Source organism: Pinus tabuliformis, chromosome Q (assembly GCF_031772625.1).
Source record: "Pinus tabuliformis cultivar Carrire ecotype Pingquan chromosome Q, CPIR1, whole genome shotgun sequence".
Taxonomy (NCBI): Eukaryota; Viridiplantae; Streptophyta; class Pinopsida; order Pinales; family Pinaceae; genus Pinus; species Pinus tabuliformis.
This window is the reverse complement of record NC_142296.1, coordinates 1,236,374,194-1,236,388,435: the sequence shown is the minus strand read 5'-3', so window position 1 is coordinate 1,236,388,435 and position 14,242 is coordinate 1,236,374,194.

Below are 14,242 nucleotides of genomic sequence, written 5' to 3'. Positions count from 1 at the left end.
CCAAGTAGTTGATTGTCCAATTTGCCGTTTCCAATTTCTGCTGCAACAAGTGATTCTCAGCCCTTTGTTGCTGAATGATCTCCTTTAGCTCCGAGCTAGGAGGGCTGATATCAAGGTCAATAATATCTATGTCTGGATCTCCTGATGGTCCCTCATCAAACATGGGCTGCTTGCCTCTGTCCTGTACCTGTACCTGTGCTGCTGTCGAAAGCGAGGCCCCTTCCACACGAAGTGGAGATAACACTCGATGTGCTGATGAAGAAGGCGAGACCCCTTCCACTTGAAGTGGAGATAATACTCGTCGTGCAGATGCAAATAAGGCCCTGTGGCCTCTCTGATATGTAATACATGCTAGAGTGCTGACATGCTCGGGCTCTGGAATGTCAAACTGATGTGAAGACCCTCCCTCATCATGGACAATCTCAGGAGGTGGCTGTGGCACCGTGAAAAAGTCGCGAGAAATGAAATCCTCCCAAGCAATACCCTGCTGTGCCAACTGATGCATCACTATGATCTTAATCAATGCATAATGATAAATACTCTTGTGCTGCTGTGCTGGGCTCTTCCTTTGTACCAAGGGCACCATCCTCTCAATATTGCGACACATGAAAAATGGAATGTTCATCATCCGTACCCTTGTGAAATGCATCAACAAACGGATATGGTACGAATAGAGACGTGAAAATATGCCCTCACAAGTGAAATAGCGAATAATGAGCCTCATCAAGGGTGCATACTCATCCCTTAGGAATCTGAAGGGAAAAAACAACAGTTAGGTGTCTCATACACCCCGGTTTGATATATGGCTCATAGTGAAATCTGTCTAACTGCTGGCGCTTGTTCCACTCCTCCCCAACATTTGGTATCCCGGTGGCTTCAGCAACAATCTCGGGTGATAGGGTGAAGTCCACTCCTGCAAGGTTCACATGACCATTCTGAAAATGTAGGACAAATAAGCGAACTAGTTCTCTGTGATGTTGAATTTGTGAGATCCGCTCACAATATCCAAAGCATGATTGATACTGAAAACATGTCATTGCAAGTGGACAAGCTTGCAACTGAGCCAAAGAAGTGGGCTCCTCCCTAACATGCCGACCACCTTTACCACCCTTGTGATGCCTCCTTGGCACTTCTATCTCCGGTGTCGAATCACTGTCATAACTCTGCTCATAATCTGATTCGGTTTCTGACATAGTTTTGGAGGCAAGATGACTGAAATGTAATGCTGACTTTGCACCCAATTAACTGTTGTTTTTCCTTTTCAAATGCTGTCACCAAGGGGACATAAATACAAGGGAATTGTTAGGGAAAGGGGAACATGAGGGAATCAGGGACAATAAACATAAATAAGGAATTTAGGGAAGGCAACATGGGAAATTATAATATTGTGGGATTTCAAGGTGAAGTAGGGTTTGGGAATTTTAGTAGGGTTTAGGGATTTTATAGAGGAAGATTATAAAATTTTATGGGAAAATTTCAAGGAGAATGCTGGTGAAAATGAGGGAAAAGAGGGATCAAAATGGGAAAACCTTGGACAGCAAAATACTTTGGAACCCTAGCACAACTAAGTCTTTAAATTTCACACAGCAATGTAGGGTTTTAACTTCTCATTTTCATGGCATTTTTAACATATTTATTTTTTATTCATCTTGCAAAACCAAAACCAGCCATGGAGGAGAGGCCTACCTGAAATTTGCTTGAGTGAAAAGAGGATTTGGTAGCTTGCTGGCAGGTTATTGGGCAAAAAAACCCAATGCGTAGCGCACCTTACCCAACGCGTAGTGCCCCTTTGGTGTGTAGCGCCTGAGTAAAAATACACTGAGAAAATCGCGCTGATGCGTAGCGCGCCCTGGGTGCGTAGCGCGCCTCAGCTGATGCGTAGCACGCCCCTGAAACTGCCCGTTTTGCTCAATGACTCTTGAAATCGCCTTTGCAAGGATTCACTTGGCTTGTGAGAGGCAAATGAGTTGTAAATGAAGAGTGATGTGCTTATATAGGCTCTTTTTCGATTTTATTTGCCCAAAACCCACTTTATAGTGTTTGAGTGTTGACACTTTTTGAATTAATAAGCTCTGACTTCTGGTTTCCTTTTTAAAAATAAATCGGTTGAAATGATGATTTCTCCTAAAAAAATTTGCAGGGATGGCTTCTAAGATGCTTTGGCAAAGGAGACCAAGGTTGCGCTTCGACATTTGGAGAATTTGAAATTTTGACAATTTTTTACAAAAACGAGATAATGACCTATGTTTTTCAAAAACAGAGTTTTGAAAACAAGGTGAAAATTTAGCTGTACAATGATGAGAATTATTGAAATGATGCTTTATGGAGGACATCCCTCTGGCCTGTTGGTCCTTTATGACCTCTCAAGACAAAATTGACTCAACCCTAGACCTAAGAACTCGAAATTTAAAACAAGATGATGAATGACCCTTGAAGATTTTATTTACTTAAACAGACTTGAACCAGCAGTGCCAAACAGGAGGGGAATAAAAGACACGAACTCCTCCACCAGAGTTATGGCATGCCTAACGAAATGCAACATGATGACACTGATGGGACCCCTAATCATGAAATGCAAAGAACTTTGATCTCTGGTGGAGGGCTACTAGACCGACTCTAACATTGGCTCCAATGGGGATGGTAGCTCCTTGGAGATGCCAAGAACCTCAGACCCCCTGGGAGAGCAGACCAGTGTTTTCAACCATTGGGCGATGGAGTCATTATTTTCATATTTGACACAAACTTTGACAGCTTTATTGACTGCAAATTTGACTAAAAATTGGACACAACTTTGACCCAAACTAACTCACTTTTGGACAGAAAATGGACTGATAAAAACAACTTGACAAACCTCAAGCCAACCAATCTTCATCTCCAGAATTATAGCCTTCACCGCGGGCCCCAGACTAAAGATGAAAGATCAGTACACACATGCGGTAAAACAGAAGTAAAACGGTATGTACAATGATGATGACAATAGCAGAAAATACTCAGACATGGTACCTCTTTAGCAGCCGACCATTGACCGACCCTTCGAGATAATCATCTCCGTTCATTTCTTTGAGAAGAAAAGCATTTTGGCCACGATATGCTGCGATCTTGTAGGGACCCTTCCATAAATTGTCAAATTTGCCATGCTTCCCTTTGTCTTCATTCCGGGCATCCCACCTCAAAACTACATCATCTATTTGGAAGTCATCTGGTTTTGCTTTCCTGTCATAAATCTTCTTTATGCGCTCTTGCAACTTGAGAGTATTGTGAAGTACCTCCTCCCGTGTCTGTTGTAAATGGATCATTTGATTAATCCGCCTCTGCATGGGATCTTCCTCACCACCAGCTTCTTAAAGCAATTTGACCACCGGAATAGCAAGCGAAGTAGGAAACACCGCGTCTGTCCCATACACCAACTCAAAAGGAGACATGCCAATTGACTTTTTCTGACTTACCCTATCAGCCCATAGTGCATTCACTAACTTTTTGTGCCAGCTCTTCTTATTGATTTCCAGCAACTTTTTAATGATATTTACCAAGGACTTGTTTGAAGATTCTGCCAACCCATTTCCTTGTGGATGGTAAGCGGTAGAATGCCCCAAGCTGATATTGTATTTGTAACAAAAGTCAACCATTCTCTTTGATTTGAATGCTGCTGCATTATCTGTAATTTACTTACTTGGACAGCCAAAACGTGACAGTATGTTATTTTCAAGGAAAGAAATAATTACCGCATCCGTGGCCTGCCAGGTGGGAATGGCTTCAATCCATTTTGTGAAGTAATCTGTAGCTGTCAATATCCATCTATGCTGTCCTGATGATGCCGCATGAATTTCGCCGATAAAATCCAAGCCCCACTACTGAAATGGTGCGCTGACCTCAATTGGTTTGAGTGGCAATGGCTGTAATTTCTGCTTTCCTTGAAAAATTTGGCACTCGTGACAATTCTTAACAGCTTTATATACATCTGAAAACAATGAAGGCCAATAAAAACCTGCCCTTAGAATCTTATTTGCTGTAGTTTTCCAAAACAAATGGCCCCCGCAGTCACCTCTATGAAAATCCTCCACAACTTTTTTGGCTTCCTCCTCGACCAAACAATTCAGCAATATTCCACCGGGGTCCTTCCAATATAATGCAGATTTGAGGATGCAAAACTTGGCAGCTTTCAATTTCAATGTCCTACTTTTATTTCGAGGCATCCCGGGAGGTGAAGACAAATTTTGAAGTACATATATAATATCAGAATACCAAGGAGAAGAAATAAAAATGTCGGATACCTGTTGTGTTGAATTCTCCTCATCTTCATCGGACATGGCAGCCATCAAATTGATATCTAGGACATGTAGATTTGTTTCAGCCATCAATTTGGCAAGACCTTGACCTTTGATCAGCTTAGTTGGTTTAATCTCCACGTCATACTCTAATAACGCAGCAATCCACTTACCCCGCCTTCCTTCTGGTTCTGCCTGTACCAAAACATCCTTTACTGTTGCATTAGGAACATATGCTATAATGTGGGAATTCAATATATACACACGGAAATCCTTCAAGGCCTTCACAAGCGCAAGTGCTTGTTTTTCGATGATGTTGTACTTTAATGCTCTGTCCCTTATAATACGGCTGAAAAAGGCAATAGGCTTCTCAACTCCATCTCTTTTTTGCATTAGTACAGCTGCCAATGTGTGCTCAGAAGCAAATGAAAACAAAATAAAGTCTTGTGTGTAATCCGGACTGATTAGAGTAGGGGCTGAAGATAGAACCAACTTTACCAAATTGAAAGATTTTACCGCCTCTTCTGTCCACTTTAACTGGCTATCCTTTTTCAGCATGTTTGTGAGTTCTCTAAGATGCTCGGCAAGATTTGGAATGAAGCGACGCAGAAAATTCAGCTTACCATTAAAGGACTGTATTTCTTTCTTGTTCCGAGGCTGTTCAATTTGCTAAATAGCTTCAACACGTGCAGGATCTATATGGATGCCGTCTTTGGAAATGATGTGGCCCAAGAGCTTGCCTTCACTCATGGCGAAAAGACTCTTCTTTGGATTCAGCGAAATACCATATTTTCTGCACTTTTGAAAAACAATTTTCAAGTGATATAAATGTTCCTCATCAGTTTTCGAAAATACAGTCAAGTCATCAAGGTAAACAACTAAAAATACATCTTTCTCGTTGGCAAAGGCCATGTCCATCGCACACTGAAAAGTGGCACCTGCATTTTTCAAACCAAACGGCATCTTTGCATAATGAAATGTTCCCCATGGAGTAGTGAATGCAGTTTTGTCATGATCATCCTCATGCACCAAAATCTGATTGTACCCGGAATAGCCATCGAGTAGCGACATCCTTGATGCTCCAACTACTCGCTGCAATATATGATCCATCTTGGGCAGCGGATAATTGTCTTTTAAGGACACTTTATTCAAATTTCTAAAGTCAATGCATAAACGGATCTCACCGGTCTTCTTTCTTACGGGCACCAAATTTGATATCCAATCGGAAAATCTGATAGGCACTATGATTCCGGACTTGTACAACCTGTTCACTTCTTTTTCTATCAATGGTAGCAATTTAGGATTGATTCTCCTCAACTTTTGATGGAAAGGCTTCTGATTTGGCTTTATAGGAATAGTATGCTGAATGATATTAGTGTCATATGTTTTCAGATCTGAATAATCCCATGCAAAGACATTAGAAAACAAAGATAACAATCTGATATACTCCTTTACCTTTGGTGATAGTGACTTTGATAGCTTTACCATCTTGGGATTCTTAGCTGCTCCAATGTTTACCTCTTCAACACCTTCTTCAGTTGGTCTCAATGTCGGTTTGCGGGCCACATCATCTTGATCAAACAGCTCCTCCAAAGGAGTCAATCCCTTAGGAATAAAATTGTCCTTAAGTTGCAGCACATCCATTTTATTTACTTCATCATACTCTGTGTCTATGGAGGTATCTTTAAACTCACCTTCATTCTGCAGAAAATCTTTGATTTCTTCATCATCCTAAAAGACTTGCCAACATCGTTGATTATCGGGGACTGTGGGGCGGTGTTTCACATAAATCTCAAATTTGTTGCTGGAATTCATTGGAATTTTTAAGTTACTTGCTGCCTTGGCCAATGCATTAGCAACACCATTTTGTATGCGGGGCACACATGTCAGAGTATGCTCAGAAAACAATTTCAAAATATCTAGGACAACATTTCAATATGCCCTCATACGAGGATGCTTGGCCTGAAACTCACCTTTAACTTGATTTATCACCAACTCGGAATCACCATAGACTGCAATCTTCTTTGTTTTCAGCTTGCGAAGAATTTTAAGGCCAGCAATGAGAGCCTCATATTCCGCCTCATTATTTGAACAATCAAATGCTAGTTTATAAGAACACACTCTCACCTTGCTTGGGACTTTGTCTCGGGCAGAAAAGGGACTTCGAATCCACACACCAATACCAGCGCCATCGCTGCCCACAGCGCCATCAAAATCCATGGTCCAGAGACCATCTTCATCGTCCTCCAAGTGCTAAAACTGTGTTGCCTCTATTTTTTCTGTTTGCTGCCCCTTAGCTTCAGCTGTTTGCTCCATAGCAGCTAGCTTTTCTTCTCTTACCTTTTGCAGAACCTCTCTAAAATTTTCAGTAATCTCCGGTATATCTTCTGCCTGAACTAACTGACTATCTATCTCATTAAAACTATCAGCAAACAAAACAAACAACTCCAAATCTGTATGTACATAATTTACAGGATGATTTATTGGCTTTTCTTTGCTAGTTATCATGTATTTCATCTTTTGCTCCCGATATAACTTTCTCATTTGAACGAAGACTGGAATTGTAGCATAAGAAAAATCCAACTGAAGTGTACCTTTCAACTTAGCTCCCCAAGATCTTGAAAGCAACATACCAAAACGCGGAGGAATATCTGCCACAACCACATCCATCAAGACATTCTTAGCTGGAATTTGATCTAAGCTTACCACCAAGTCCTTGATCAATCCGATACACTTTACCCGGCTGGAATCAAATGAATACAAATCATGATATTTTCTTGTGATGTCTAATCCCAGCTTTTCCATGATTGCTTTCGGCATCAAATTGTGCGAAGCACCCGAGTCAAACATAGCATTATGTAAAACATACTCATGCAACCTCAAACTGATATAGAAGGGAGGAACATCACTTTCAGGAGACTCACCATCTAAAGCAGGCCCAAAAATTAATTCCGGCTGATCATCTTCTACATTTACCGTGTCAAGCATTGGATCGAAATTCAGAATTTTGGAGATTTGACCTCGGTAGCTGCTGTTTTTCATGATTTCAGTCAAAGGAATAGACACTTTCAGCTTTGAAATTTCATTCTCCAAACTAAATGCTGAAACCTTTTCACCCTCTTTGGCCGGAACTTCTCTTCTTTCAACTCTATCCCTCATTGTGCTTGGTGGCTGATTTACCTTATCTGCTGATGATGATTGACCTGCTGGGGGATCAATTATCTCTTTTCCTTTTTTCTGTGGGGCAGCTGAATCATTTTTTGCTGAAATATCTTTCTTCTTCTGAATAGGATTTATGGGAACAACTCGATTTCTTAATTGTTTCTGCTGAGTAGAAACACCTTGAGGAGTGCCATCAAACATGGGAATTTTACTCTGATAATCAGCTGGCATATCATGCAGATTTTGAGGAAGAGCAAGGGGAGCAAACCGGGCAGCCATTGCTTTGGGTAGATTTGGTCTAGGAGTAGTATGTGGAGTAGGAGTAGCTGTAGTATGAGGAGTATGAGGCGTATGAGGAGTATGAGGAGGAGAAGTGATATGGGATGTAGAAGGAGAACCGACTGTAGATTCGGGATATGTGATTATAGGAGAAACGGAGATAAAAGCAGGTTCGGTCTGTTCGTGCGAGGGAGAAGCCGTGATAGTGGATCCAATATTGACAGATACAGTTTCGAGGAAATCAGCAATATTAGTAGCTTGGATATCTGTCTGAAGGTGTCTTAGGATGAAATTTTCAACCAATTTATTATGTCTCTCAATTTCAAGGGCAGTTGCAAAATCAGGATTGAGAACTAGGGAATCAAGTGCACTTTCAGATTTGGTTTTGAACAGGGACAACTCAAAGCTCTCGTCAGAATCAATGTCTTCAAAATACTTAAAAACAGTTGGACATGAATGGGATTTAAATATATGGCTAGGATCTGAAACCAGCTTGTTATTCTCAAAATATCAAGGAACAAAAAAACAATCAGCCTGTGAAAACTCTCAACTTATCATCCCAAGTTTCAAAGTTTACAAATGTACTGGGGTAAAATGCAAATGAAGTGCTATGTTCACAAGCTCACGAATATCGACTGAAGCAACGTTTATCTACTTGGGCTTATGCAAAGCAAAAGCGTTTCGAAGGCTACCTGGCATATCTTCAGACTCCGTCTAAGACTTATGAAATAAACACATCAACCTGCAAACAAGTTGTTCTCCCACAGTATGGTCGCCAATATGTTAGCGCTTGAATTTGGCCTCAGGCTGAGGAAGGCAAAATCTAAGGCAACATCAAACCACTCAGCCTCGTAGCTAGCCCTACGAGGACAGGAGAGGGCTCTCTCCGGGTCTATCTCGGCAAAAGGTTTTCAGAGGGGCTGAGATGACCAATAAAGAATACTGATTTTAGGCTAGTAAATTGATAGGGAAAGTTTGATTTCAAATTTTTAGGGTTTTGTTGGACAACAGGGCAAGGCAATTTTGGGTGCGGGGATGCGACACAGTTTTTGCAGAGGTCTTTTTGGGGCAAGGTAGGTGATTGTCTTGATGCCTTTAAAGGAAATGAATGGATAGGTATGACTAGTGAGGAGCTAAGGAGAGCAAGAAGCCTCAAGAATTCTCCTTAAACAGATGAAAACATAGATATTAAACAAACTTAAAGGCAGAGCATAGGAAACCATGAATTCTACCTTAACACTTCATTTGCTTAATTTGCAGAAGAAAATAGTAGGAAAATGATACACATAACAAACTTACAAGTACATGAGAGAAACACACCATCAACACAAATAACCACAGGAATCCCAAATAGTGCTGCAAAACCCTGGTCTTTCCTTTGCCAAAATTGCAGAGATACAAAGTGTAATACAGTCTAAGCTTATCCCTCAAGAGTCCAACCATGAAAATGACTAAGAAGATACATAATATAGGCAAGCTAACACACTTCCTTGCCTCTAGGGGTCGAGCTCATCATCCTAGGAGCTGTTTCAACCAATTCTAAACTAAGCACTACAATCTAGGCAATCAAAACAACTTGCCTCTATAAGCTAGGAAACCAATTCATTCATTAATTTTTTGTTATTTTATGAATGAATCTTCTAGAATAGGTAAAAAAGTGTCATGTCAACATGAAAATACATTAATTACATCAAAGAGGGTGAAAAATCCCATGAAAAGTCAAAACTGGTCAAATAGCTGCGTTGCCCTGTGCTGTAGGTGCAAAACTGGCAAATTTCCCTGATGCGTAGCGCGCCATTTCTCTATGCGTAGCGCGCCTTTCAGCCCACTTTTGGGGCACTTCCCGGCATCCAAATGAGGCTCAAGTGGGCTTGTTGGAAAGGGCTAAATGTCTACTTTCCAACCCAAGTGGAATTTCTGAATTGGGTGCCCATTTGCCCCTCCAAAAATGCAATCTCCCAAGACTGCTTCCTGTGTGTCCAAAAAGTGGCAGAAGGTCATTTTTTGCATGTTTTTTGACCTCTTGGGGGCCCAAAACTTGATGAAATGTCTTGGCAGTGGCTGAGCAGGTGTAATTTGTCATGACAAATCCAAAAATGCAGATTTTTTGTGAAATGGACCTCCCCATCTTCAGGGTAGCGCGCGGCGCGCTACGCGTTGAGGGCAAAAACCTATTTTTGATAAAAAAAAATTCAAAATTGACCAAAAATGGTCCAAATTTTCTGAATTTTGAGCTGCGGGTGTATCACTGAGTACCATGCTTCTTCAAGGAGGCTTCAGCCAAAATTTGGAGTGGATCGGGCCTTTTCCTCCGTTTTAATGCCTTGGCCAATCGTCCTTTAAGTACCTTCATTCTCGCTTTGCAAACATGCATGCGGGCCCAATAATGATTCTTCATGTGGCGGAGCATATCTTTGTCCCTATTTGCCTTGGCTAGCAACTTCTCTAAATGAGTGTTCACCCGGATGAGCATAGATTCTCGCTCAATAGGTGTCAAATCACCGGGTCTCTTGCGGGCCAAGTTTCGGTCTTCTCGGATCCGTCGCAACTCATCAAGAGTGTGTTCATCCTCTAGCTGCTTGTTGCGCTACTCCAAGTAATTGATTGTCCAATTTTCCGTTTCCAATTTCTGCTGCAACAAGTGATTCTTAGCCCTTTGTTGCTGAATGATCTCCTTTAGCTCCGAGCTAGGAGGGCTGATATCAAGGTCAATAATATCTATGTCTGGATCTCCTGATGGTCCCTCATCAAACATGGGTTGCTTGCCTCTGTCCTGTACCTGTACCTGTGCTGCTGTCGAAAGCGAGGCCCCTTCCACACGAAGTGGAGATAACACTCGCTGTGCTGATGAAGAAGGCGAGACCCCTTCCACCTGAAGTGGAGATAATACTCGCCGTGCAGATGCAAATAAGGCCCTGTGGCCTCTCTGATATGTAATACATGCTGGAGTGCTGACATGCTCGGGCTCTGGAATGTCAAACTGATGTGAAGGCCCTCCCTCATCATGGACAATCTCAGGAGGTGGCTGTGGCACCGTGAAAAAGTCGCGAGAAATGAAATCCTCCCAAGCAATACCCTGCTGTGCCAACTGATGCATCACTATGATCTTAATCAATGCATAATGATAAATACTCTTGTGCTGCTGTGTTGGGCTCTTCCTTTGTACCAAGGGCACCATCCTCTCAATATTGCGACACATGAAAAATGGAATGTTCATCATCCGTACCCTTGTGAAATGCATCAACAAACGGATATGGTACGAATAGAGACGTGAAAATCTGCCCTCACAAGTGAAATAGCGAATAATGAGCCTCATCAAGGGTGCATACTCATCCCTTAGGAATCTGAAGGGAAAAAACAACAGTTAGGTGTCTCATACACCCCGGTTTGATATATGGCTCATAGTGAAATCTGTCTAACTTTTGGCGCTTGTTCCACTCCTCCCCAACATTTGGTATCCCGCTGGCTTCAGCAACAATCTCGGGTGATAGAGTGAAGTCCACTCCTGCAAGGTTCACATGACCATTCTGCAAATGTAGGACAAATAAGCGAACTAGTTCTCTGTGATGTTGAATTTGTGAGATCCGCTCACAATATCCAAAGCATGATTGATACTGAAAACATGTCATTGCAAGTGGACAAGCTTGCAACTGAGCCAAAGAAGTGGGCTCCTCCCTGACATGCCGACCACCTTTACCACCCTTGTGATGCCTCCTTGGCACTTCTATCTCCGGTGTCGAATCACTGTCATAACTCTGCTCATAATCTGATTCGGTTTCTGACATAGTTTTGGAGGCAAGATGACTGAAATGTAATGCTGACTTTGCACCCAATTAACTACTGTTTTTCCTTTTCAAATGCTGTCACCAAGGGAACATAAATACAAGGGAATTGTTAGGGAAAGGGGAACATGAGGGAATTAGGGACAATAAACATAAATAAGGAATTTAGGGAAGGCAACATGGGAAATTATAATATTGTGGGATTTCAAGGTGAAGTAGGGTTTGGGAATTTTAGTAGGGTTTAGGGATTTTATAGAGGAAGATTATAAAATTTTATGGGAAAATTTCAAGGAGAATGCTGGTGAAAATGAGGGAAAAGAGGGATCAAAATGGGAAAACCTTGGATAGCAAAATACTTTGGAACCCTAGCACAACTAAGTCTTTAAATTTCACACAGCAATGTAGGGTTTTAACTTCTCATTTTCATGGCATTTTTAGCATATTTATTTCTTATTCATCTTGAAAAACCAAAACCAGCCATGGAGGAGAGGCCTACCTGAAATTTTCTTGAGTGAAAAGAGGATTTGGTAGCTTGCTGGCAGGTTATTGGGCAAAAAAACCCAACGCGTAGCGCACCTTACCCAACGCGTAGCACCCCTTTGGTGCGTAGCGCCTGAGTAAAAATACACTGAGAAAATCGCGCTGATGCGTAGCGCGCCCTGGGTGCATAGCGCGGCTCAGCTGATGCGTAGCGCGCCCCTGAAACTGCCTGTTTTGCTCAATGACTCTTGAAATCGCCTTTGCAAGGATTCACTTGGCTTGTGAGAGGCAAATGAGTTGTAAATTAAGATTGATGTGCTTATATAGGCTCTTTTTTTTATTTTATTTGCCCAAAACCCACTTTATAGTGTTTGAGTGTTGACACTTTTTGAATTAATAAGCTTTGACTTTTGGTTTCCTTTTTAAAAATAAATCGGTTGAAATGATGATTTCTCCTGAAAATTTTTGCAGGGATGGCTTCTAAGATGCTTTGGCAAAGGAGACCAAGGCTGCGCTTCGACATTTGGAGAATTTGAAATTTTGACAATTTTTTACAAAAACGAGATAATGACCTGTGTTTTTCAAAAACAGAGTTTTGAAAACAAGGTGAAAATTTAGCTGTACAATGATGAGAATTATTGAAATGATGCTTTATGGAGGACATCCCTCTGGCCTGCTAGTCCTTTATGACCTCTCAAGACAAAATTGACTCAACCCTAGACCTAAGACCTCGAAATTTAAAACAAGATGATGAATGACCCTTGAAGATTTTATTTACTTAAACAGACCTGGACCAGCAGTGCCAAACAGGAGGGGAATAAAAGACACGAACTCCTCCACCAGAGTTATGGCATGCCTAACGGAATGCAACATGATCACACTGATGGGACACCTAATCATGAAATGCAAAGAGCTTTGATCTCTGGTGGAGGGCTACTAGACCGACTCTAACAGCCCTCATAAAGAACGACACTTGGAAGCTGGTTGATCCTCCATTTGGAACCAAACCAATTGGCTGCAAGTGGGTCTACAAGAACAAGTACAAAGCTGATGGCTCACTTGACAAGCACAAAGCTAGGCTTGTGGCAAAAGGTTTTGCACAGAAGGAAGGGGTCGATTATGAGGAAACTTTTGCCCCCACAGCAAAATGGGCCACCATCCGGACACTCTTTGCACTAGCAGCTCAGAACGGTTGGAAAGTCCATCAAATGGATGTAAAAACTGCCTTCTTGAATGGAGATCTAAAAGAGAATGTTTTTATGTCCCATCCTGAAGGATTTGCTGTGAAAGGACATGAACATAAAGTATGCAAACTTGTGAAGTCCTTGTATGGCCTCAAACAAGCACCGCGAGCCTGGTATGAAAAAATAACTGAGCATCTTCTGAAACTCAACTTCAATCATTTTGATCTTGATGATGCAACTTTATTTGTCAATAAAGTTGGCAAAACAGTTGTATATCTTGTGGTATATGTAGATGATCTTTTAATGACAGGGAACAATGAAAGCTACATTGCATCCATAAAGAAGGAATTGGGGAAAAGTTTTGAAATGACTGATTTGGACTATGTTCATTACTATCTTGGCATTGAAGTAACCCAACATCCAAAGTCCATATTTCTTTCTCAAAAGAAATACATTGGAGATTTGTTAAACAGATTTGGCATGATAGAGTGCAATCCTCTTACTACTCCAATGGAACAAAACTTAAAGCTCACATCTATTGAAGGAAAGGAATTTGAGGATGCAAAAAAGTATAGACAGCTTGTAGGAAATCTCATCTACCTCACTACTACCAGACCAGACATTTCATTTGCTGTTGGAATCCACTCCAGGTTTATGCAAAAGCCTTGTGAGGGACATTGGTCTGCTGCAAAAAGAGTTCTAAGGTACTTGAAGGGAACTCAAGACCTTGGGATCAAGTATACACAGGTGGACGACTTCAACTTGATTGGATACTCTGATTCAGACTTCGATGGAGACAAAGAAACTGGGGTATCTACTTCAGGATATGCTATGAGTCTTGGATCAGGAGCTGTCTCTTGGAGATCATGCAAACAATTAGTTCCAGCAGATTCCACAACAGAAGCAGAATACGTGGCAGCAGCTGAAGCAACGAAAGAAATTGTGTGGCTAAGGAAAATTCTTAAATATTTGCAAGTAAAACAAGTACAATCAACCCCACTCATGATTGACAATACCTCTGCAATAAAGTTGGCCAAGAACCCAAAGTTCCATGATCAAACGAAGCACATCAATACTAAATATCATCTGA